The sequence below is a fragment of the Schistocerca nitens genome, chromosome 5, assembly GCF_023898315.1.
Source record: "Schistocerca nitens isolate TAMUIC-IGC-003100 chromosome 5, iqSchNite1.1, whole genome shotgun sequence".
Classification (NCBI taxonomy): Eukaryota; Metazoa; Arthropoda; class Insecta; order Orthoptera; family Acrididae; genus Schistocerca; species Schistocerca nitens.
Window position 1 is genome coordinate 171,135,117 of NC_064618.1, and position 27,387 is coordinate 171,162,503.

Sequence of the window (27,387 nt, forward strand, 5' to 3'; positions counted from 1 at the left end):
CTGTCTGTCTGCGGCCAAGTTGACACATTTTGAAGGTTACGTACCTCAATCGGAAACACAATAACTCACTCACCAAAACCTATGGCTTACACCCCGTTCACCTAGAATCTTAAAATTCGACAAGACTCCAAAGTTTCCCAGTATTAGTAAACGAAAATATCTGAAATTTATTAATCTGTTTTATTTCAGTCTTTTAATTTAATTATAAATTTTGACAATATGTGCCAGTAGTTGTGCAAGGCCGTCCCTGGATACCTACTTGTGTCAAGTATAAAGCTAAGTGCGGAGTGTTTATTAAAGGGCTGATGACTGCTGAATTTAGCTAGTGTGGCGATATTCTGAGTGCAAGAGGAATGTCTCTTTTAGAACTGTTACTCCAAGTAGTTCACCTAACACCGCCACCTGGTGTAGATATTCAGCCTTGCAACTCTAGTGATTTACCTCAGAGAGTAGCTAAGTCGTGTCCTGTTCTTCCTCGGCATCGAACTTATTTCTTCTGTGCAGCTTTCTATAAGCGATGTGGCCATAAAACAAAACACTGCGTCTCTACTTAAAGAAAATGTAGTTTAGTTCCAATTATCTCTGTATATTATCACAAACTTTCGCAAAAGGTTACAGTTACATGGGGACCAGATAAAGTTATTGTTTCAAAGACTTCTCGTTAACATTCTGTGAACAGTATATCACAACAATCGCTTATATACACCATATTCGTCTTTAGTGCCGGAGATCTTCCATGGTACCAGAGCTCCTTCATTCCTCCTTGCTCCACAGAGATTACAAATGCTGTCCAGCAGGCAGATTCCGCACCTGTCGCGTAATACTTTCCCACAGTATGTGGCCCGATGTTCACAAACTTACTGCGATCACTCAGCTCTATATTTAACGTAAGTGATACGTGCCCTTCCATGAATGGCATGGATCACTACCAGCGAGGGTTAAATGAAAAGTAATGCCTCCACCTTCGTTAATTGGGTTTGGATGGGAATATTTTAATAAATCAAACCCAGAAATAATCCTTACAATGTGAACTTTAATTACCAATATTCACTTTTCCACATAACCACCTGCCAGTTGGATACATTTCCGCCAACAATGAACAGGTTTTCTGAAGCCGTCACGGAAGAAGTCGACACCCTGATTCCGCAACCACAGTCTCACAGTTTTCTCAACGTCTTCATCAGAAGCATAATGATGTCCCCGCAGATCGTATTTCATTACTGGGAACAGATGGAAGTCAGATGGTGCAAAATCTGGAGTGCATGGAGGATGCCGTACGGTGGTGAGATTCAGTCTCTGAAGTTTTGCTGAGGTGGCACGTGAAGCGTGTTGTTTGGCATTGTCATGCTGCAGGAAAACATTTCCTTTTCCTTTCCGACCCTTGTTAGCCGTCGTTTCGGAGTTCGCAGCGTTGTGATGTAACGCTGTGAATTTATTGTTGATCCACGATCAAGGAAACCTACGTGGATAACACCATCTGCGTCCCAGAACACTGTGGCCATGATTTTTCCAGCTGAGGGCTGCGTCTTGAATTTCTTTTTCTGGGGCGAGTCTTTGTATCGATATTCCATAGATCGACGTTTCATCTCCGGGTCGTAATGGTATACCCACGTTTCGTCTCCTGTCACAATTGAGTGGAGAAAGGCTTCACCTTCATTCTCGTAACGCGAGAGGAGTGCCTGGCAAATTTCAAATCTGACGCCTTCATTTCAGGAGTCAGCATCTGGGGTACCCATCGTGCACAGATCCTCCGATATCCAAGCAAAAGCAATAATGTTACCTACGCGTTCTTGTAAAATGCCGATTGTGCTTGCAAATTCTGAGTGATACAACGATCGTCCTGAATCAGTCTATCAACATTTTGCTTGTGAAACTCGGTGGCTGCTGTCACAGGACGTCCAACTGTTTGTCACGCAGGCCGATGTTCCCGTCTTAACATCTTTAAACTTACTCGTTCATCTCACAGTAGTCACATCAGCACAGTCACCATAAATTGCTTTCATTCTCTGATGTATCTCCTTTGGGGTGACACTTTCTGCTGTCAAGAGTTCAGTGACTGCACGTTGCTTAAATCGCATTGACCGACCATCTGTGCAGGGTTCCATACGTTACACTGTAATGGAAACGCGCGACCGCTACGGTTGCAGGTTCGAATCCTGCCTGGGGCATGGATGTTTGTGATGTCTTTAGGTTAGTTAGGTTTAAGTAGTTCTAAGTTCTAGGGGACTGATGACCTTAGAAGTTAAGTCCCATAGTGCTCAGAGCCATTTGAACCATTTTACACTGTAACAACACAACCGTTCAATGCTAAGGCTTCCCGCCAACTGGAGCTGTAGAGAAGAGGCTACGGAACAAGCCAGTACCTGCCGCAACCCATGCTGCCAACTGTTGAAGAGTTACGAAGGTGGAGGCATTACTTTTCAGTCAATCCTCGTAATACACTTCTTAATTTGAAATTAATTCTATTACGTATTTTAGACTGTTCTTTGTTATATTTTGATAAGTCACAGTATCAGTATTTTTTCTCTCCTCCCTTCCCTACCCGTCATTCATGATGCATGGATCTACATCTACGAGGGCATTTCAATAAGTAATGCAACACATTTTTTTTCTCGGCCAATTTTGGTTGAAAAAACCGGAAATTTCTTGTGGAATATTTTCAAACATTCCCGCTTCGTCTCGTATAGTTTCATTGACTTCCGACAGGTGGCAGCGCTGTACGGAGCTGTTAAAATGGCGTCTGTAACGGATGTGCGTTGCAAACAACAGGCAGTGATCGAGTTTCTTTTGGCGGAAAACCAGGGCATCTCAGATATTCATAGGCGCTTGCAGAATGTCTACGGTGATCTGGCAGTGGACAAAAGCACGGTGAGTCGTTGGGCAAAGCGTGTGTGATCATCGCCGCAAGGTCAAGCAAGACTGTCTGATCTCCCGCGTGCGGGCCGGTCGTGCACAGCTGTGACTCCTGCAATGGCGGAGCGTGCGAACACACTCGTTTGAGATGATCGACGGATCACCATCAAACAACTCAGTGCTCAACTTGACATCTCTGTTGGTAGTGCTGTCACAATTGTTCACCAGTTGGGATATTCAAACGTTTGTTCCCGCTGGGTCCCTCGTTGTCTAACCGAACACCATAAAGAGGAAAGTAGAACCATCTGTGCGGAATTGCTTGCTCGTCATGTGGCTGAGGGTGACAATTTCTTGTCAAAGATTGTTACAGGCGATGAAACATGGGTTCATCACTTAGAACCTGAAACAAAACGGCAATCAATGGAGTGGCGCCACACCCACTCCCCTACCAAGAAAAAGTTTAAAGCCATACCCTCAGCTGGTAAAGTCATGGTTACAGTCTTCTGGGACGCTGAAGGGGTTATTCTGTTCGATGTCCTTCCCCATGGTCAAACGATCAACTCTGAAGTGTATTGTGCTACTCTTCAGAAATTGAAGAAACGACTTCAGCGTGTTCGTAGGCACAAAAATCTGAACGAACTTCTCCTTCTTCATGACAACGCAAGACCTCACACAAGTCTTCGCACCCGAGAGGAGCTCACAAAACTTCAGTGGACTGTTCTTCCTCATGCACCCTACAGCCCCGATCTCGCACCGTCGGATTTCCATATGTTTGGCCCAATGAAGGACGCAATCCGTGGGACGCACTACGCGGATGATGAAGAAGTTATTGATGCAGTACGACGTTGGCTCCGACATCGACCATTGGAATGATACCGCGCAGGCATACAGGCCCTCATTTCAAGGTGGCGTAAGGCCGTAGCATTGAATGGAGATTACGTTGAAAAATAGTGTTGTGTAGCTAAAAGATTGGGGAATAACCTGGTGTATTTCAATGCTGAATAAAACAACCCCTGTTTCAGAAAAAAAATGTGTTGCATTACTTATTGAACTGCCCTCGTACCATAATGAGTCAAGTATAATGCTAGATGCCGTGGAATGTATTCACTGGCGTTCTGCTGTTACCTTTATTGTACACCATTAACTATGTTCTTTTTTTGCCTTTTGTTGTCCGTCTGTCTGTCGATCTTTAAAGGCCCCTTCTACCCAGTAGCAGACAGAGGTATTTGGTTTGTGGGGCGCTCAACTGCGCGGTTATCAGCGCCCGTACAAATTCCCAACCTCTGCTCAGTCCAGTCTCGCCACTTTCATGATGATGATCATGAAATGATGAGGACAACGCAAACACTAAGTCATCTCGAGGCAGGTGAAAATCGCTGACCCCGCCGGGAATCGAACCCGGGACAGCAATAAGGAATAGCGCAGTAGGCAGTACAGTTGAAGAGGAATGGACATCTCTAAAAAGGTCCATCACAGAAGTTGGGAAGGAAAACATAGGTACAAAGAAGGTAGCTGCGAAGAAACCATGGGTAACATAAGAAATACTTCAGTTGATTGATGAAAGGAGGAAGTACAAACATGTTCCGGGAAAATCAGGAATACAGAAGTACAAGTCGCTGAGGAATGAAATAAATAGGAAGTGCAGGGAAGCTAAGAAGAAATGGCTGCAGGAAAAATGTGAAGACATCGAAAAAGATATGATTGTCGGAAGGGCAGACTCAGCATACAGGAAAGCCAAAACAACCTTTGGTGGCATTGAAAGCAACGTTGGTAACATTAAGAGTGCAACGGGAATTCCACTGTTAAATGCAGAGGAGAGAGCAGATAGGTGGAAAGAATACATTGAAAGCCTCTATGAGGGTGAAGATTTGTCTGATGTGATAGAAGAAGAAACAGGTGTCGATTTAGAAGAGATAGGGGACCCAGTATTAGAATCGGAATTTAAAAGAGCTTTGGAGGACTTACGGTCAAATAAGACAGAAGGGATAGATAATATTCCATCAGAATTTCTAAAATCATTGGGGGAAGTGGCAACAAAACGACTATTCACGTTGGTGTGTAGAATATATGAGTTGGCAACATAGCATCTGACTTTCGGAAAAGCATCATCCACACAATTCCGAAGACGGCAAGAGCAGAGAAGTGCGAGAATTATCGCACAATCAGCTTAACAGCTCATGCATCGAAGCTGCTTACAAGAATAATATACAGAAGAATGGAAAAGAAAATTGAGAATGCGCTAGGTGACGATCAGTTTGGCTTCAGGAAAAGTAAAGGGACGAGAGAGGCAATTCTGACGTTACGGCTAATAATGGAAGGAAGGCTAAAGAAAAATCAAGACACGTTCATACGATTTGTCGACCTGGAAAAAGCGTTCGACAATATAAAATGGTGCAAGCTGTTCGAGATTCTGAAAAAAGTAGGGTTAAACTATAGGGAGAGACGGGTGATATACAACATGTACAATCAACCAAGAGGGAATAATAAGAGTGGACGATCAGGAACGAAGTGCTCGTATTAAGAAGGGTGTAAGACAAGGCTGTAGCCTTTCGCCCCTACTCTTCAATCTGTACATCGAGGAAGCAAAGGTGGAAATAAAAGAAAGGTTCAGGAGTGGAATTAAAATACAAGGTGAAAAGATATCAATGATACGATTCGCTGATGACATTGCTATCCTGAGTGAAAGTGAAGAAGAATTAAATGATCTGCTGAACGGAATGAACAGTCTAATGAGTACACTGTATGGTTTGAGGGTAAATCGGAGAAATACGAAGGTAATGAGAAGTAGTAGAAATGAGAAGAGCGAGAAACTTAACATCAGGATTGATGGTCACGAAGTCAATGAAGTTAAGGAATTCTGCTACCTAGGCAGTAAAATAACCAATGACGGACGGAGCAAGGAGGGCATCGAAAGCAGACTCGCTATGGCAAAAAAGGCATTTCTGGCCAAGAGAAGTCTACTAATATGAAATACCGGCCTTAATTTGAGGAAGAAATTTCTGAGGATGTACGTCTGGAGTACAGCATTGTATGGTAGTGAAACATGGACTGTGGGAAAACCGGAACACAAGAGAATCGAAGCATTTGAGATGGGGTGCTATAGACGAATGTTGAAAATTAGGTGGACTGATAAGGTAAGGAATGAGGAGGTTCTACGCAGAATCGGAGAGGAAAGGAATATGTGGAAAACACTGATAAGTAGAAGGGACGGGATGAGGGAATGACTTCCATGGTGCTAGAGGGAGCTGTAGAGGGCAAAAACTGTAGAGGAAGACAGAGATTGGAATACGTCAAGCAAATAATTGAGGACGTAGGTTGCAAGTGCTACACTGAGATGAAGAGGTTAGCACAGGAAAGGTATTCGTGGCGGGCCGCATCAAACCAGTCAGTAGACTGATGACAAAAAAAAAAAGCCAGGCTGGCAGATCTTCTTCAGACAGAAACAACCAAATTCAGTAAACATCTCAGGGATGGTGGATGGTGATCATGACACCTTAAGTATTTAACAGTCTATGGACGTACTACATGTACTACCCAACAGTAGAAAGATGAATAGCTTAGAAGAAATTGAAATATATATAGCTATTTTACACGAGAAGCATAGCGATGGAATATTACTGTAACAACTGTGTGAGAAAAAGTAACGCGAGGAAGGAAACATGTTAATGAGAGCAGAGCAAGACAAATACCTGCACCTATCTAGAATAAAAAGAGAAAGTCTACCTGTAGTAAGCTATAGATGAAAACATATATACCATAACATGGTCAATAAAAAATCCCACAGTTAGATGACATATATCTTTATATAAATGCTAGACACACTACAGCACGAATGTAAACTTTTCTAAGAAACTCCTGTTCCTAGGATTTTGTTGATTATTCAGAACTGTATCTTCTAACACTGCATTTCGTACTTATCCAGGTGACGAACTGACCTATACACTTGGGTCGCCCCTCCCCCTCCGCCACTGTCTCGCCCTTCCAATCGAACTCTTCACCTTTTCCTTAATCTTATACAACCTTCACATGATAATATCTACTCCTGTTTCTTCTCTCCCACACCCTTCGCTCGCCTGCCTACCCCCGACTCCCGTTTTTTACTCGTATTTAGTACTTTGTTATATCACTACTGGCACTTACTCATATTACTACTGGCATTTACATTGGCTGCTGTACTTTATTTCTTCTGTTCGTTACACGCTTTGCTTTCGTCGTGCTACATAATTTTGTATTATTATTTAATGTATGCACGTAAATGCAGAGATGATGATTCACAGTGCCACCTCATGGTCGCGGTCAGATGACACTTGTCAATTGTAAGGTTATATCTGCGATACTTTTAAATTTACAGTGACGGGCTAACTAGAGTCTACATTCTTTGATGTTACTTTAATAGTTACATCTTAAAGGCATGTGTTAGTCTTGTATTTACCTGCTTTGAGCTGACTTTACCAGGTATAACGTTTTAATCGTCTACGGAATGAGTGTATATCTCGTAATTTTATATTAGCTTCCATCTAACATTTAAAAAAAAATTCTTTTTTTACTACGTATATTACTATTTGCTTATTCCTGCTTTTAGCATTGTACTTGATATTGGCGTAAAAGCCGAAATTAAAATTATACAGAAGAACAGTAACATACATTAAATGGTTGTATAGTCTTTCAAAAAAAAATAGGAATTATAAAATAAAGAGTACGAGCATATGATGTTGTGGAAGGTATCGACAGGGATGTGGAGCCATGTCGATTCCAGTATTGCGACCAGCTGCGCTAGGTTTCCCGGTCGAGGATGCATGGCGCGAACAACCCTATCGAAGTGGTCCCACAGATTCTCGATTGTGTTTAAATCCGGGGAGTTTAATGGCCAAAGGAGAACGGTAACCTCATCCTGGTGCTCATAGAACCACGCACGTACAATGTGGCCTGGGAATTTTTCTGCTGGCAGATACCATCGTACCGAGGAAAAGCAAACTGCATGTTGGGATGGGCATCGTCTCCGAGGATAGACGCGTAGTTGTGTTGATCCACTGCTCCTTTTGCAATGACGAGATAACTCAGGGAGTGCCATGAAATACCTGGACCCTTTCTACGATTGTTACGGATTGTTTGCTCTGTACGCGCCAACGGCCATTTGGTCGGAGCAGCATACAACGTGATTCGTCTGAAAAGGCCACCTGTCGCCATTCAGCGGACATCCAGCTGCGTTCGTCGCCAGTGGATCCATGAACCGGGAGGAGCCTGTTGGGAGGTCCCATATGTAGCAACGTTCGCTGAACGGCCCTTGAAGAGACACTGTTTGCAGCCCGTTGGTTCATCTGGGCTGTCATCTGCTCAAAAGTTGCGCGTCTCTTTTCCTGTAGACAAATCTACAGCCTTCGATCACCCTTATCATCTATGATGCGTGGAGTACCACAGTTGTCTCGGTGATAGTTCAAGGTAGCTTCATTTTGTCATGCACAATATACTTTTAACCACGGTGGCACGCAAATTGTTTACAAACTTAACCATTTCGGGAGTGTAGAAGAGTATTAAGGTGAACATACAGAGATTTAGGAAATGGATCCACTCTTGGCCAGAAAACAAATGTACTTCCCTTATAGACACCAAATACATCGCTCCGTTTCCGCATTACAACAACTGCGCTGTGTTCGGCGTATGCTCAACACGCTTCATATACCCTCCACCGCTAGTGCTGCCCCCAGCTATCTGTGAGTGGTCACGGTTACTGCACGTTGAGGGTGAACAGAGAGCAGGGATCACATTAATGTGATTGGACAGTGTATAACACATGTAACACATATGAAAGGTACCAACTCAGTTTGCTGAAGGTCAAGCTGAAAATCAGTAACATATTTAAGGAACAATAATAGCCTCAAATCTGAACCCTGTGCTAGTATTTTTGTGATTTTCTCCAAACACTGAAACTTTCTTCTTCAGAATCTTTTCAGTTCTACTTTTTGAATTCATCCGGTTAGGTATGATTCAAACCATTTCTTAGTAGCATCATTAATTTCACTTTCGGCAGAACAGAGGCGTCTGCGGTTGGGATAGCTGCGACGAGAGAGGTGCTGCCATCATCAATGTATCCTGATGTTCCCAGCGTCTTGCAAGATTTCAGAACACGAGTATCAATTTTAAAAAGAGCACATCAGGCAACGCCTATCCATGAATCTGCGGATTCTTCCAAACCTTAACCAAATTTTGATATAAAATAAATATAAAATCGCCAAATCACATGAATCATAGTTTGCTACTCTCTCGCTCTTAGGAGACGAACATCAGGAAGGAAGTAAAAGGCTACTGCTGTCATTTGTACACTATGGGCTAATAAACTGAAATTATAAGAACAAACACGAAAATTTCTGTTTACTTTATATCCCTTGATAACCACATAACATATCTTTAAGTGCAGACTTTCTTCACAGGCTGTCTTGAACCTGTGTCCACTTATCCACATTCTAAGTGGGACGCAGTTGGCATATTACAGGTCAATTATCGAGTTGATGGTTGAAGGAAAATTAGAATTTTCGCGGTGGAGAGATTGGATGGACAAAGATGCTATACACTGTACCACTTCGATCTTCCTCACCTTGATGCAACATCGCTTAAAGAAATATTAAATGAGAAGATATATTTAAAAATTTATTTTACTCTAATACTCTTACTAAGACGCTGATTCCATTGTGCCTCATACTGAAGCAAGCATAACACTCAAAACTGGTTTTGAACCACCTAAGTGCAAACGAATGTGTGTGGAGCTGGACTCAGTGGACTAGAGAATGGAAAAATAAGCCCTACCAAATTAAAACATTAACTTTGCTGTGAAATAAACAGGAAAAAGTAACACGAAAAAGGTACTTTGTTCGAAAGTGCACATCTTAGCAAATATATGGAGTAAAAATATGGGTAATATTCAGTATCGTGTGGCTCCATCTGGTCCATTGAACATTGCTAGTGGCCTCCTTGTCCTCAAAGTGATCGAGACATTGCTACGCAATCCTGTACCACTATTCTGTTCGGACTGTCCAGGACCATCCAATGTCTGAAGACCGACCAACGATGTTGCTCGTCGAAGTTTCAACTGTTCACAAACGTGCTGAATCAACAGACACTACAGTCGGTTGATTCCTGCTTGCTGGATGAAGTGTTTCACGAGATGGTTGCGCTGGGTTCGTGCATTATAGTCTTGAACCGTTCCTGGATAGATTGACTGTAGGGTGGGTAAATAGGTTTGTAAGGACACAGGCAGCCTTTTTGCCATAAAGCAAATGCTCTGACCGAATGTCGTACTACGTTCACCAAGCGTCGCCGTCCACTTGGCAAGACGACTACCTTTACTAGATGCACTTCGGTAGCGGCAAATGTACTTAACCGCTGGAACACCACAACAGATCCGCTCTGGCGCACATAAATACTGACCAGCCCAGCAGGCAGGTCTCATAGGTTCATGGACCAAGTCAGCAAATCATCGAGACCACAACTGTCTTCGTTTCGGCCTCCATCATATGGACTGCCTGACTGGGGGCCTACCGCCAACGGATGAGAATCGAACCAAGGCTCTCATAGTCATGGAGTCGCTGGAGCGCTTGTGAGCGCCCCATTCTCATCTCGGCTGGACGTGTTTCGGCAGCCTCACAAACAGGTAGCAGCGTAACAATAAGAGGCAGCCATGGTAGCATCTGACGGAATAAACACCGCTAATAATGATCGTCCATCATAGACATAAACATAACCTCCAGTAGCACATGCAAGTTCCGTGGCTTCGTGATGTATCGATTACGCAATTCGGTGAAAAAATACGAAAGTACTACACGGCCTGCATATGCTCTGACAATGACAAAGGAGGAAATCGTAGAAAACTTGAGTTTACAAACAAATGTGTTGTGGTAAGAAATCAGAGAAACATTTGTCGAAGAATGCGACCCGAAAAAACTTCGTTAATGTACGTTAATATTGTTAGCATACATGGAAATCTCTTTTAGCATAAGGTAAGCAACTGCATGTCTGCCTTGAGGCTGAGTCGGCAGCATAGATGGCTGCTATGAGGAGGATTCGGATTCGATTCCGAGTACTGCAAGGGATAGTTTCCTTGGTGGGAGGACTGATCCGTGTTGCTAACTGAGGAGCTACTTGGCGGGGTAGTAGCGGCCCCAAAGTCTGTAAAATCTGTAAAACAGCCGCTACAGCGGTGTGCTGATCACAATGATGCTGATACGAATGATGCCGCAAGGCAGAGAGGATGACACGGCGGCCGGTAGACATCCTTTGGGCCTTCACGGCCTGGACGAAGAGCTCGTTTTACACAACTGCTAAATGTTGGAAGTGACATGAAAAATTTCAAATTGATGCCATGCTTCTAAAGAGAATTAATTTACTGCAGTAATATTCTGCCATGTCTTGTCTAGCGGCAGTGGAGAGCTCAGAGAGTTGTGTGTCCATTAGTCAGCCTACATTTTACCTGTGCTATCCACATCCGTTCAGTTGCTTAAAAAATGAAATTAAACTGCGTACATTATTTGTAAAATAGAGGAGTCTGCAACTGTAGCGATAAATTTCGCACGACGCCGTTTATGAACATTGTATTACTTTGCCATGGCGCCGAGCGCAAGCGTTATTGCGAAAACTGCTCTCTGTATCATAATACCCACGAAATGAAGCTCAAAACTGAAATTTACGTCACCCGAATATACATAGAACACCAGACTTAGTGCAAAATATGCGGCACAAACACACATTAATGGAAACCTAGTTACTGCTGTTTTGTTAATTACATTTTAGAAGCAACAGTGGATTAATTCATAGCTAATCCTCTCATCAGTTTTAACGACAGGTGTAGCATATCTCGAAAGGCATGCAGCCAGTACCATATCGTATGGTTTCCTAGGTGACAGACGAAAAAGAGCAAATATGGGTGACACGTGAAATATGGTACCAGCTTCATATGCAGGTTTGATAGGTGTCGAATGAAAATGACGTGAACCATCAGTTTCCACTTATTCACTTTCACATTCTTTTAGCGACAGAAATAAGTAGCTGTCTATCATATTTCCTAATCACGGACAAACTCTCGCAGAACTTCACGCCCATATGCGTAAAATGAGGTTTTTTTTTTTTTTTTTTTTTTTTTTTTTTTTTTTTTTTTTTTTTTTTAGGAGAAAGGGTCCTGCCAGTTTGCTCCTCGAGAAAAGGGTACAAGTGTCCTCAAGATAACACACTCTCATCACGAAGTGAAAATGTAAGTATATATTAAATGAGTTCGACGCTCGATTCACAGTTCCTTCTTTACTTTTGGTAACTACTTTAACAAACGCTTTCTTCTTAAAGAAAGACAACTTGCGCACAAGACAGTGTCATCAGTTTGTATGAAATATGTCTGCAAAATGTGTAAATAAATAATTTAATGTGGAAGCATGGACGAATAGTGTAAAATGTCTTCTGAGTATTCATTTCAGTGTCAGTGTCTCCCAAAAAAAGATTGCCGTATAGTAATATATAAATTACATAATTAGTGTATGGGCTACCGTTTTTTTTTTTTTTTTTTTTTTGAATGATCGTTCTTCTGGCTGGTTTGATGCGGCCCGCCACGAATTCCTTTCCTGCGCCAACCTTTTCATCTGAGAGTAGCAATTGCAGCCTACGTCCTCAATTATTTGCTGGATGTATTCCAACCTCTGTCCTCCTCTACAGTTTTTACATTGTACAGCTCCCACTAGTATCATGGAAGTTATTCCCTGATGTCTTAAGGCGCATGTCCTGTCATCCTGTCACTTCTTCTTGTCAGTGTTTTCCGTTTACTCCTTTCCTCGCCTATTCCGCGGAGAACCTAGTCATTCCTCATCTTATCAGTCCACCTAATTTTCAACATGCTCCTGTAACATCACATGTCAAAGGCTTCGGTTTTCTTCTGTGGCCATTTTCCGACAGTCCCTATATCACTAGCATACAATGCCGTGCTCCAAGCGTACATTCTCAGAAATTTCTTCCTCATATTAAGACCTCTGTTTGTTACCAGCAAACCTCTCTTGGCCAGGACAGCCCTTTTTAACAGTGCTGGTCTGCTTTTTAGTCGTCCTTGCTCCAGCCGTCACGGGCTGTTTTTATGCCTAGGTAGCAGACTCCCTTAACTACTTCTTGATCTCCAAGTCCGATGTTAACTTCCTCGCTGTTCTCATTTCTGCTACTTTCCATTACTTTAGTCTTTCTTCGATTTACTCTCAGTCCATATTCTGTACTCATTACACTGTTCATTCGTTTCATATTCCCTGTAAAGCTTCTTCTCTTTCAGTGAGGATAGCAAAGTCATCAGCAAATCTTATCTCTGATTTCTTTACACCCTGAATTTTAATCCCACTCTTGAATCTTCGCTTTATTTCCGTCATTGCTTCTCTGATGTTAGAGGCGAAGGACTACACCCATCCCTTACACCCTTTTTAATCCGAGTGCTTCGTTCTTGTTCTTCAGTGATATTTTTCCCTCATTGTTCTTGTACATATTGTATATTTCTCGTCTTTACCTATACCTTATTCCAATTTTTCCAGAATTTCGAACATCTTGCCCATTTGACGTTGTCGAACGGTTTTCCCAGGCCGATAAATCCATTGAAAGTGTCTTGATTTTTCTTCAGTCCTGCTTCCATTATGAATCGCAACGTCAGAACTGCCTCTCTGGTGCCTTTACCTTCCCTAAAGCCAAACTGATCGTCACCGAAAAGCTCCTCAATTTTCTTTCCTATTCTGCTGTATATTATTCTGATCAGCAAAGTGGATGTATGAGCTGTTAAGCTGATTGTGCGAATGATGTTCTTTCAAATGGCTCTGAGCAGTATGGGACTCAACTGCTGAGGTCATTAGTCCCCTAGAACTTAGAACTAGTTAAACCTAACTAACCTAAGGACATCACAAACATCCATGCCCGAGGCAGGATTGGAACCTGCGACCGTAGCGGTCTTGCGGTTCCAGACTGCAGCGCCTTTAACCGCACGGCCACTTCGGCCGGCGATGTTCTTTCGAAAGTATGGTGGTATATCACCAGTCTCATGCATTTTACACACCACTTTCCTCAATGATTTTAAAAATTTCTATGGAATATTATTTTTTCCTTCTGCCTTATTTGACCTTAAGTCGTCCAAAGCTCTTTTAAATTTTGATTCTTGTACTGAACCCCCTATCTCTTCCCTGTCGACTCCTGTGTCTCATTCTATCACGCCATCAGACAAAATTTACATGTTGCAGAGGCCTCCAGTATACTCTTTCCATCTGTCCAATTTCTCCTGTTCATTTGACAGTGGAATTACCATTGCAGTCTTAATGTTTCCACACTTGCTTTTAACTTCGCCGAAGGCTGTTTTGACTCTTCTATATGCTGAGTCCGTCCTTCCAACCACATTTGTTTTTCGATTTCTTCACATTTTCCAAGTAGCCATTTTGATTTAGCTTCTCTCCACTTCCTATTTATGTCCTTTCTAAATGACTTGCATTTCTGTATTCCTGAGTTTTCCTGAACATTTTTGTACTTCGTTCTTTCGTCGATCAACTGAAGTATTTCTTATGTTAATCATGGTTTCTTCACAATTTTCTTCCTTGTACCTACGATTTTCTTTCCAAGTTCTGTGTTCTACCTTAGAAATGTTATACTTGAATAAAATGAGCTATATCGAAAATGATTTCTGTCTTATGCATGTACCACGGTCACTTAGTAGAATAATTATTATACCTTCAGAGAATTTGCACTGAAGTAATTGTGAAGTGATAGAAAAACCTAAATGAGAGCTTTCTTTGTCTTGTGTTAAAATTGCCTACATATGAGTGAGGAACAATTTGCATACACTTCCATCATTGTGTATTTTGTTTTGTTTTAGGGCGTATAAAAGCAACTAGGGTCATATGCGCCCATGTCAAAACTATGAAACACGAAGGCAGAGATAGAAGTTAAAAACTACTATACGTCAATCCCAATCGACGGAAGAGAAGACAGCTAAAAACAGGGACGCGGAGAAACGTCTACAAAATACGCTATAGAGAAACGGAGGTCCAGAACTAAAACTTCAATGGCCTTCGCCATACCTGTATTGCTACGACGGATAAAAAGCAAAACGCGGTCGACAGAACGCGCGTCGTTTGCTAAAACGGCCGATGGCTCAGAAGACAGCAAACCCAAACGGGAACGTAAACAGTTAAAGAAATGGAAATTGCGCCAGGTAGTGGCGGACAGTTAAAAGGTGGGCGAAATGTGTGCAAATGACGATGGCTAAAAAGGCAGTGCCCAGTACGCAACCTAATTAAAATGACCTCCTTGCAGCAGGAGGGCCGCTGGGAGAGGCTTAATAAAATGGAGCTTATTCCTATGAAGGGAGGACCAGTGGCGATGCCAAACTGATACCACCTCCTGACAGACGGCAACATAGAGATCATCGGAGGGAATATAACTAGTGAGCTAAGGTACGAGGACTGCAGCCTTGGCAGTAGGTTCAGTAGCTTCGTTTACTGTCAGACTGATACGACCAGGAACCCACACAAACACCACAGTGTCTCCATCAAGAGTGAGCAAGTGACAGTTTTGCTGGACCCGTTGCACTAAGGGATGGGCGATGCACAGCCCACAGAGGCTGTGAAGGGCGCGGAGATAGTGTGCAGAGGACACAATTGAAAAACCTGTGTCGCCGGTTGTAGTCTGTGGCCTGATACAGGGCGAAGAGCTTTGCTGTAAATACTGAGCATTGTGCCGGAAGCCGATACCGAAAAACGTCAGCGCCAATGACGCCAATGACGAAGGCACCTCCGAAACCACGGTCAGTCCAAGGTACACTCGCGAAAGTCCATACGAAGGCCATGAACTGAAGGCGATAGAGAGAGGCTGGAGTACTTTCCTTAGGAAGCGAATGAAGGCCAAGGTGAACACGGGCCGCCACATGAACCCAAAGTGGTGAAGGGTTCATACCCATTGAGAAAGTTGCAGGGGGTGTGAAGTTAATCTGCCGGAGTATGACCGGGAAACGAACTCCAGGAGTTAACAGAGAAGAGGGATGACCCCCATACTGGCGATCAGAGGTGTCATCGAAGAAGGAGGCATAGGATGTGTGGTGTCACAGCCAGACACCGCACGTGCTAGGTGGTAGCTTAAATCGGCCGCGGTCCAGTAGTACATGTCGGACCCGCGTGTCGCCACTGTGTGATCGCAAACCTAGCGCCACCACAAGGCAGGTCTCGAGAGACTGACTCGAACTCAGCCCAGTTGTACGGACGACAGAGCTAGCGACTAGACGTACGAAGCCTTTCTCTCTCATTAGCCGAGAGACAGAATAGCCTTCAGCTAAGTTAATGGCTACGAACTAGCAAGGCGCCATTAGCCTTACAGTGATTGTAATTAAAGTCTCCTTTGTGCGATGTACCACAATGATTGATTAAAGATAAGTATTATACCAGCTACGTACTTTTCTTCATAGCATTAATTACGTATCCTGTTCCAGTACTTCACGCCCGTCTGCGTTAGTCTAGCGTGCCTTTTAAGCCACCTCTATCTACAAGGTGTTGGCCCAGCTGCCGACACATCACATGGCGACGAGTCTACAAAGGATCTTGTGTTTTACTTTGCCCTAATTTCTTTGTGTCATGGCTTCGCCACAATCTCCAGATGTACTGTCCGAATTTTATCGCTTGCAGAATCAGCAGACGCAGGCGTTATTGGATGCTCTTGGACAGCTCGTCCAGGGTCAACGTGCGCTGCACACCGATGCGGCCGCCGCCGCTTCATCGCTACCGCAGCCACAACATGCTGTTGCACCTCAATTCAGACCCTTTGATGCAACCCACGAGTCCTGGCAAGAGTGGTCCTGTCAATTCGCCTTCCACCTCGCCGCCTACAGAATTCAAGGTAATGAGCGGCAGCCGTTTTTGCTTTCTTGTGTCGGTGTGTCCACCTACCGTGTGATAGTGAAGTTGATTCCCCGGCGCGACGTAGCAACTCTGTCCTACGAAGAACTTTTGTCTGCTTTAGATGCCTATTTCAAGGAAACAGTCAATGTCGTTGCAAAAAGGTATACGTTCTTTCGTACAAAACGTACGGCCGGTCAGACTAATAGGGAGTGGGTTGCGACATTGCAAGGACTTACTAGGGAGTGTGCGTTTGAATGCGAATGTGGACTTCCTTATTCAGATACTATGGTGCGTGATGCAATAGCACAGAACTTTTCTGATGTTCGCATACGGGAACAGATTTTGAAACTAGTTAATCCCTCCCTTCCACAAGTGATAGACATATTGGATAGGCAAGACACACTTGACTTTGCTCAGGACTCATTTGCAACTTCGCTGGCAGTGTGTCACATTAACCGGCCCGCCGGGCCCGCTGCACGGGACGCTCAGCGGCCCTCGCGCCCGTCAGAGCAGCGGCAGCCTAGCTCGCAAACACGTGCGCCGCGTAAGCAAGCTAATGCAGTGAAATCATGCCCGCGGTGTGCAACTCGACATTCGCGTGAAAATTGCCCGTCACGCCAAGCTATTTGCTTTTACTGTCATAAGAAAGGACATGTCCAAAGTGATTGCCAGAAAAAGCTCAGATCAGACACTCACACCAATTCCAGGCCCTTTGCTTCGCGCCGGAATCGAACCAAGGAAACTCAGGCTCGTGAACCTTCGCCCATGGATATTCATGTAGTTCATTCCACCCCGTCCGGTGACAGTGTTCATTCCACAAAAAGTGTGCGTCGACGTCGACGGACGTCCCGTCACGTCGCACGTGATTCTGTCCCAGTGTCTGTTCCAGTCGCACAACACAGTCGCTTTTGTCGTCAGCAGGACAATAAACTTTTTGTCGAGTTAGACTTTGCAGGCAAAGTGATACCATTCCAGCTCGATACCGGAGCTGCAGTTTCATTGCTCAATCACGACACGTACAACCAACTGGGCAAACCTCCGTTGCGTGCCGCAAATGTTCAGCTCAATAGTTACTCAGGCCAGAATATACCAGTGTTAGGACAGTGCAGCCTTCTTGCAACATACAAGGGACAAACAAAACTTGTGTCATTTTACGTTCTTCGTTCTTCTACTGCAGTGAACTTGTTTGGTTTAGATTTATTTCAGTTGTTTAACTTGTCTATAGTAAATCAGGTCCTCTCAGTGATTCAGACTGTGCCTTCCGCCAGTGTTTCTAGTCTATGTGAAGAATTTGCGGACATTTTTACACCGGGCCTTGGTTGCGCTAAGAACTATGAAGCACATTTGGAACTGAAAGCAAACGCGCAACCGAAGTTTTTCAGAGCGCGCAATGTTCCCCACGCATTGCGTGATGAGGTCGCAAGAACATTAAACGATTTGGAATCTCAAGGTGTAATTGAACGTGTGCAGGCTTCTCTCTGGGCCTCACCCTTAGTAATTTTGCCAAAACCTTCCGGAAAATTGAGACTTTGTGTGGACTTCACGGCAACTGTGAATCCACAACTAGTAACTGCTACTTTTCCTTTGCCCCGCCCGGAAGATCTTTTTGACAAACTGTGCCCGGGAAAATATTTTTCAAAGTTGGACCTAGCAGATGCGTACTTGCAAATACCTGTGGACGAAGAATCCCAGCGCGTCTTGGTGGTAAACACGCATCTTGCCTTGTATCGCTTCAAAAGACTGCCTTTCGGGTGTGCATCCGCCCCTGCATTGTTTCAGCAATATTTACAAAGTATTTGTGCGTCGGTCCCTACTGCTGCGAACTATCTGGACGATATTGTGATCTCCGGAAAGACAGAAGCCGAACATTTGCAAAATCTCCGAACATTATTTCAGGTCTTGCGACAAAATGGTCTTCGCTTGAGGAAGGACAAATGTGTGTTTTTTGCTCGGGATTTACCCTACCTGGGCCATGTCCTCAATGCCCAAGGAATACACCCGAGTCCAGAGCACCTCCTTGCCATACAGGATTTGCCGTCACCGCAGAATTTCAGTCCTTCTGCAAGGCCAATGGTATTCAACATCTGACGTCCGCTCCGTTTTCGCCTCAGTCAAACGGTGCCGCGGAACGATTGGTCTGGACTTTCAAGTCACAGATGTTGAAATTGAAAGAGTCGCATTCTCTGGAGGACGCATTATTGCTCTTTTTGTCCTCGTATCGCTCTCAGCCCCGCGATGGTCGCTCGCCGGCTGAGTTGCTCCATGGTCGTTCTCATCGAACCTTGATGTCTTTGCTGCATCCGCCGCATCCGGTTCCTGTGCAGCGGCAGACTCCTGCATTTGCTCCTGGCGACGTTGTCTTCTATCGCACCTATCGCGGTTCACGGCGTTGGCTCGCGGGGCGCATTCTTCGCTGCCTCGGCCGCGCGATGTATTTGGTTTTGGGGGCCTCTGGTGAGGTGCGTCGGCATCTCAATCAGCTGCGCCTCTGTCGTCGCCTGGGTTCTGCCGTCAGGTCAGCACCCTGGGGACCCATCTACTGGCTCGCCTCATCCCCAGGTGTTACCGACGCTGCCTTCCGTTTTGCCTCATGGCGTCGCGCCGCCGCCGCAGCCGCCGCAGCCGCCGCAGCCGCCTCCGGCGCCGCCCGCAGTGGACGCTTCGCTGCAGCCGCCACGCGCCTCCCTGGGTCACGCGCCGCCGATCGCTTCCCGTGACCAGCTGTCCTCCGCCATGGAACTCTTGCCCGCTCCGGACCAGATGTCGTCATCGCGCGTCGGATTCTCCGACCACATGGAGGTCGACCCTTCGGACCCTCCTGTCTGTTTACGGGCGCATACACCGCATGTTGACGTGCACCCTGGACTAGGTTTTCAGGCGTTTCCTAGCTCCCCTCGGACCGAATGGCCGGGTGCGGGTGGCACAGCCTCGCCTGTTGTTAGGCTCCCCACCTCATCGCATACGTCAACATGGGGTCCTCCCCACGGCGGGCGGAAGCCTTATCTCACGACCGTTCGCCGATTTGCGGGGGAGGAATGTGGTGTCACAGCCAGACACCGCACGTGCTAGGTGGTAGCTTAAATCGGCCGCGGTCCAGTAGTACATGTCGGACCCGCGTGTCGCCACTGTCTGATCGCAAACCTAGCGCCACCACAAGGCAGGTCTCGAGAGACTGACTCGAACTCAGCCCAGTTGTACGGACGACAGAGCTAGCGACTAGACGTACGAAGCCTTTCTCTCTCATTAGCCGAGAGACAGAATAGCCTTCAGCTAAGTTAATGGCTACGAACTAGCAAGGCGCCATTAGCCTTACAGTGATTGTAATTAAAGTCTCCTTTGTGCGATGTACCACAATGATTGATTAAAGATAAGTATTATACCAGCTACGTACTTTTCTTCATAGCATTAATTACGTATCCTGTTCCAGTACTTCACGCCCGTCTGCGTTAGTCTAGCGTGCCTTTTAAGCCACCTCTATCTACAAGGTGTTGGCCCAGCTGCCGACACATCAGGATGGGTGGCCATGCATGACAGACAAACGGCATGCATACTTGCTGAGAAGAAAATCATAGCAGTAGTTCAGCAGCTTCTGCATATTGAATCTCAACTGGGATATTGTAAGAGGCGCCAGTGGCCAAACGGATGCCACGATTGTGGACAGTATTGAGACGACCTAAGAGGGATGGGTGTGCAAATGCTTAAACAAAGCGCCCACGGAACGGACTAGAGATCGATGCAAACGGAGCAGGATGGTTGGATCTACACTCCAGGAACTACTGTTGAGAATACGTAGGTTATTGAGGGACTGCGTACAGGGGGCTGCCAGTTAAGACACATGGGAGGACCAAGGGAGCTTCCTATCGAGTAAGAGCCCCAGGAATTTTGTAGTTTCAATGAACGGAAGAGCAAGAGGCGCAAGGTGTAAAGATGGGGAGAGAAACCAATTTCGCCGCCAGAGATTCATACAAACGGTTTTGTCAGCGGAAAAACGAAAGCCACTGTCGATGCTCCATGAATAAAGACTATAGAGACATCGCTGAGGGCACCGCTCAGTGACGGATCCGTGGAGAACTGCAATACATGGCAAAATAGTCAACAAAAAGGGAGCCGGAGGTGTTCGACGGGAGACAGGCCCTTATAGGGTTAATGGCGAAAGCAAAGAAGATGACGCTCAGGACGGAATCCTGAGGCAACCCGTTTACCTGGATACAGGTGTGCGACAAGACAGAACCGACACGGACCTTGAACACTCGGCGATCTGTTAAAAATTTCTCAAGGAAACGAGGCAGGCGGCCATGTAAGACCCGCGTGTAGAGAGTACAGAGCATACCAGTCCTCCAGCATGTGTCGTAGGCTTTCTGCAAATCGAAAAACACGACCATGGTGTGGGATTTCCGCAGCAAACCATTCATAACATGGGTGGACAAAGTGACGAGATGGTTAACAGCGGAAAGGCGCCCTCGAAATCCACTCTGTGCAGTGGTTAGTAAATTGCAGGCTCGAGCCACCATACCAGCGGAGCATGACTCATGCGTGCCATCACCTTGGAAATACAACTGATGAGAGAGATGGGGCTGTAGCTAGAAGGAAGATGTTTGTCGTTACGGGGCTTACCTAGGGGTATGACAGTGGCTTCACGCCAGCGTCTGGGAAGCGTACCCTCTGCCCAGATACAGTTGAACATATTAAGCAGAAAGAGCTTGCCCACAAAAGAAAGGTGCTGCAACATCTGAATGTGAACAGCATCTGGCCCTGGGATGGAGGATCGCGATGAAGTGAGAGCGTGATCTACCTCCCTTATAGTAAAGGCGGCATTGTAGCATTCACGATTCTGAGAAGAGGGGGATACCGCCCGAGCCTCCTCCGCTCGTTTCCTTTGGAGAAAGGCGGGGTGACAATGCGAAGAGCTCGAAATTTGCTTTAAATGGCCGCCCGAGTGTTGGAGATAGCAACTGGGCCCACGATGACATCGTCTGCTACTGTCAGGACAGAAATTGGGGAATTGATCTTGAAAGGTGGCTACACTGAGCCACAGCGCCAGAGATCGCGCTAGAGAGTATTGTTCCGCCGCCTCCACTAGCAGTGATTATTGAGAACTCGTAGTGGGCAGTGCTTGTTAAGAACTCGTAGCAGAGAGTGTTTGTTGAGATGTGATACTGAAAAGTTCTTGTTGAGATGTGGTAATAGCGAGTCGGTGTGGAGATATATTGTAATGATTAGAGTGATTTTGGTCAATATATGAAGGTAACGAAACTTGATTTATTTTTCATTATTTAATGTCGTAAATAATGCTTCATTACAGGTTCAGTCAACAAAGCATCTGGCTTGTGTTCTGGGATTAGAGTGTAATTCTGGTTTTCTTGAGTAATTATGGTATTTTTATTTCCTTTAATTAATTCAGTATAAATGATATTTAAAATTTCTTGTGTTGTTGAAGAAGAACCGTGCCAGATGCGTACGTTGAGTCATACTTCCACACACAGAACAGTTATACTTGTGCTTTGGTTTCGTAGGTTTTATAGTTAATGAAAATTTCCATTTCATTCTTTGTTATTGTTCTATGCAGTCAGATAGCGTAATAATACTAGTCAGAGCCAACCGTTTCCGAGACTTCGTAATCGGACAGACAGCTACTAAAGCAAAAAATTAAAATTATTTGCATTCTATTTTAATTAAGCCCCCATGCACGTGGCGACCGCTGCTTCGGATCGTCCCTTGGAATCTTCTGACTGTAAAAATAGTAGACAGTAGTATTGTTGTAGTAATTTGTAGTTTAGTAATTGTAGTCTATTTTGCATGTGTAGATTTGTACTTGGCATTCTTCTAATGGTATTTTTTTTCAAAATTTATTTTTTGTTGTTTTGTCTATGGGTTTGACAATTTAGTGCAATTATTTCAATTGTTCGATTAATCGTGTTTGAGGGAAACATTTCGTGTGAATGGTATTGTTGGAGATAAAGTGTCATTGTGTGTAATTTTCATATAGTGACGAGTTTTGTATGTTTTGAAAATGATTACGCGATCAATGAAAAAGGCAAAAATGATGAATAGTCAGAATAACGAAATTGTTGACATGGCGAGCTCGCAAACACAGGACAACAGTATGATGAATAATGAAGTAGAAAGTAATTTAATAAGCAGGGAAAATAGTCCGGAACCATTTCAAAATTTTTCACAATCAAAAAAATTTCAGAATACGAGATTAACGACAGAAGAAATGGAGCAGTTGATGGGTGCTATATTAAATTTGGGATCTCGGTTAGACTCACAAATGGGAACAATGGAGCAGTTACAAGACTCACTGGGATCACAAATGAAAGCAATGACAACACGGTTATGCTCAAAAATAGAAACAATTAAAACCGAATTAAAAACAGTGGGATCACAGTTACGATCTGAAATTAAAACCGAGATGGAGATAATGGAAACACAGTTAGGCTCACGAACAGGGACATGTTTCAAAATCATGAAAGATGAATCAAAGAAAGAAATTAGAGAAGAAGTACAACCGATTTTGAATTCTCACAATAATAGATTAATTGCAGTAGAGATTAGACAAAGGGAACAGGATAGAGAACAGGAAGAAAGAGATCGCGTAATAGTACAAAAATTTTCAGAGTTAAATTTACAACGTGTACACGATAAGGAAGAAATATTTGAGAAAATCGAGGAATCCGTACCAAATGACAGATTAAATAACCTAACACAACAATATGAACAGTTAGCTACCAAATGTGTCAACACTGAAACCCGAGTCGCGACACTTACGGAAGACGTAAATAATCAGAAAGAACAATTAGGTGACTCATCGGAAAGAGTTGAGGAAATTTCAGATAAATTGACAAATCTTAGTTTACATGGGGACAGAGATTCGGATGATACAGCTCCATTACCATTTGCAGAAACTGAAGAGTACCAGAACATAAATAAACATGTTGAAAATCAGGGAAAATTTAATGAACGCGTGAAAAGGGAAGTTGAGGCATTACGAAAGCAAGTCAAACAAATTGAAGGCGAAATCGTAGGAAAAGACAACAGAAGAAATTAGAATCACGGATAGCAGAGGGCTTTGAAGAAAATAATTTATTTCATTTACGAGAAGCAACAAGAGGGCGCCAGGCGCGTGAACTTGACAATAATCGACATTCGGACTGGGACAGACGGGGTAGATCTTTGTCGCCACGAGGCGAAAACCTTGACTATAAACACTTTTTGACTGTTCGGAAATCTAAGATCTTCCGCAATTCTAAGAATGACATACATCCATGTGCATGGTTAGATCAATTTACGTACGCACTTCCGCCGAATTTGTCACAAAGTCACAAACTGAAATTTATGTGCAGCTATTAAAGTCCTCAGGGGATTCACTACACTAAGTGAATATGTGCCGTAGCGATCACAGGGCCCCGAGCTGTAGTGGTGCTATTTCCCTTTTAGTTTTCTGCACCGCTGCCTACTCTTTCACTATTCTTTGCATCTAAAAAAAAAAAAAAAAAAAAAAAAAACAATTCTTCTACTATCCACCTATCTAGACAGTAGGTAAAGAATAACCGGATTTGACTGTTTTACCCAAAAGTGACTTTGGAAATTACCGTTTGGACTTACTATATTTTCTGCAGCATTCATTCGTAGTTTAAATGAAATTTTACCTGTTTATCTTCGTGACAATATTACTTCATATGTTGACGATATTCTTATTGCTAAACGTTCTTGGAGTGAGCACAACAAAATTTTGGATTCATTGTTACGTATTTTTGCAAGAGTTGGCATTACAGAGAACTTGGAAAAATCTGAATTTGGTCGTTCTTAGGTGAAATTTCTCGGTCACATTATTTTTACAGAAGGTATTCTTCCTGATCCAGAGAAACTAGACGCTATTCGTAATTATGCTGTTCCTACCACAAAACGTGATGTTCGTAGTTTCCTTGGTGTCTGTAATTTTCTTAGACGCTTTGTTAGATTGGACAATTTGGCCACACCTCGTTTATGTGAACTATCTGGAAAGAATTCTAATTGGTGTTGGGATGAGGAAGCTCAGTCAGAATTTGAACAACTTCGTGATGCTTTAGTTGCTGCTCCACTTCTTTCACATCTGGATTTATCTAAAGATTTTTGTTTGGCGACGGACTCATCATACAAAGGCCTAGGTGCACATTTATTTCAAGAGATAGAAGAAAACGGCGTTGTAGTACAGAAGAGTATTGCATTTGGAAGTCGTGTTCTCTCTAAATCCGAAAAGAATTATTCGATTACGGAACTTGAAGCTTTGGCTGTTGTTTGGGCTTTCACAAAATTTCCCACATTTTTGTTCGGTAGACATACTAAGGTTTACACTGATCATCGAGCTTTGGAATTTCTTATGTCGACAAAATTAACTCATGGCAGATTGTCACGATGGGCGTTGTACCTACAGGAATTTGATTTTAGTATTGCTTACATACAGGGATCTTCAAATATTGTTGCTGATGCTTTATCACGTGCACCTATGGGTTTGAAACAAAGTGCTGAAGAGGACTGCAAAGAAAACCATTATTGTTTGATGTACATTCAAGGTGTTGCGTTTGAGAATTTTATTTCATCTTCGCTCCAGGACATCGCTAAGGAGCAAAATAAGGATCCAATCTGGAAGGACATTAAGGAGAGGTGGAGGAGAAAGGAAAGCGTAGCGATTAGACAGCATTATTTAGTTCACAATGACATTCTTTTCAAACGAAAATCGGTCGACAACTCTGTTTGGTTAGTTTGTATTCCTGATGAGTGGGTCAATAAATTGATTTGGTACACACATTTCGGTTATGCGCACTTTGGTCCCAGAAAATGCTTTCATAAATTACGAGAAAATTGCTACTTCAGTAACATGGAAAAACGTATTCGATCTGTTCTTGCCAAATGCAAATTATGTCAAAAGGCTAAGCCGCCAACAATTTCTCACAGAGCACCGTTGTTTCCTATCATTCCAGCGAAATTAAAGGACATGGCTGCAGTCGATTTGTTCGGTCCAGTGGTTCGTTCTACTAATGGTTTTGCGTACATTTTCGTAGCAGTGGAATTGACATCAAAATATGTGTGTTTTACACCTTTACGCAAAGCAACAGCTCGTTCAGTATCTAATGCTTTCATCAAACATTTTCTTAAAGAAGTTGGTCATGTTGATAAGGTCATATCAGATAATGGATCACAGTTTCGCTCTAAAATTTGGCTTCGTACTCTACGGCGTCGTAAGATTAAACCAATTTTTATTTCACTTTTTCACCCTCAATCTAATGCTTCAGAGAGATGGATGAAGGAAATCAATAAATTGTGCCATCTTTATTGTCATCAGAATCACAGAACTTGGGATCAGTATCTTCATATTTTTCAAAACATTCTGAATGAACTTCCTAATGACTCAACTTCTTTACCGCCTCTATTGATATTAAAAAATAAAGTACCAACAAATCGCATTTCTGAAATCGTTCCTTTTCCGCCTTCACGGAAACTGCGGCATTCTGAAGTTGTCAACCTGGCTCTACGAAATATTGCGTCTGCGGCTGCAAGAAGAGGCAAATCAGCTAAACGTCCTGGTCGTTTAAAAATCTTGTCAGTTTGTCAAAAGGTATTAATTAAGTCCCACCGTTTGTCTCACAAAGGAAAAGGCTTCTGTCGCAAATTTTTTCTGCTTTATAACGGTCCATATAGGATTCGCAAAATTATACGTGATAATACTGTTGAAGTAGAAATTCTTAAATCTCGGCGCTCTAAGGGAATACATCATATATCTAAAGTTAAAATTTTTGTGGAATGACATACTTTAGAGAAACTAACAGCTACATGTAAACATGGAGAGAGTACAAGGATACCGCGCTGTGTTTTGGCGGCGGCATATACTCAAAGCAACAGTGAAGTCTGCGCGCCGCACAAGGCAGTCGTTGACCGCAAACAATCACCTCCTACGTCACCCGCCTACAGCTGATCGAGCGCTCAGTGCGAATGCACTGACAGCCGTAAACAAATACACAGTCTAATTTCTCCGACTAAATTCTGTATAAAGCTATGGTGACTTTATAAATTATGTTATTAACGTTCAGTATTTTTCAGGATACGGTTGTGTAAAATATTTAAGACCTTCAGGTAAATTCTGTGCGTGTCCGACGTTAAGACGACTTGCTATGGAGAAAATTTCAGGAAGAATGTAATTTCGAAAAAAAAAGTAATAAATTAAAAAGGGTAACAATTAATTGAGTTTATTTTTCAGGTAACATATTTCCATTCAGGTACGTACTTTAGATGTAATTTGCTGCTCGCGATTACGTGACTCATACTTTGTGCTAAATTTCATGTTTTGTGAATTTACTTATGAAACGACGTGCTTGCGCACATTAACTGATTTTGACAATGAGTGATTAATGAACAGGGTTGTCACTTGTTTATATTATGCATCGCTTGGCTGCTATGCTTTTTCACTGATGTTATATTTTTTTATTATGTGCCTGCTGTGCTTATTTATTTAAATTGTAATTGTCAACTGATTAATTGTGCTGACTGTGGTTATGTATGTAGGTTACACTTTGTGATTTATCTGCTTGCGTCTTCATGTTTACTTATTAAGATTACGTATGAACATTTATTTGCTTATGCTGATATGATGCTAATGACTTGTTTATTACGTAAGATATATGTT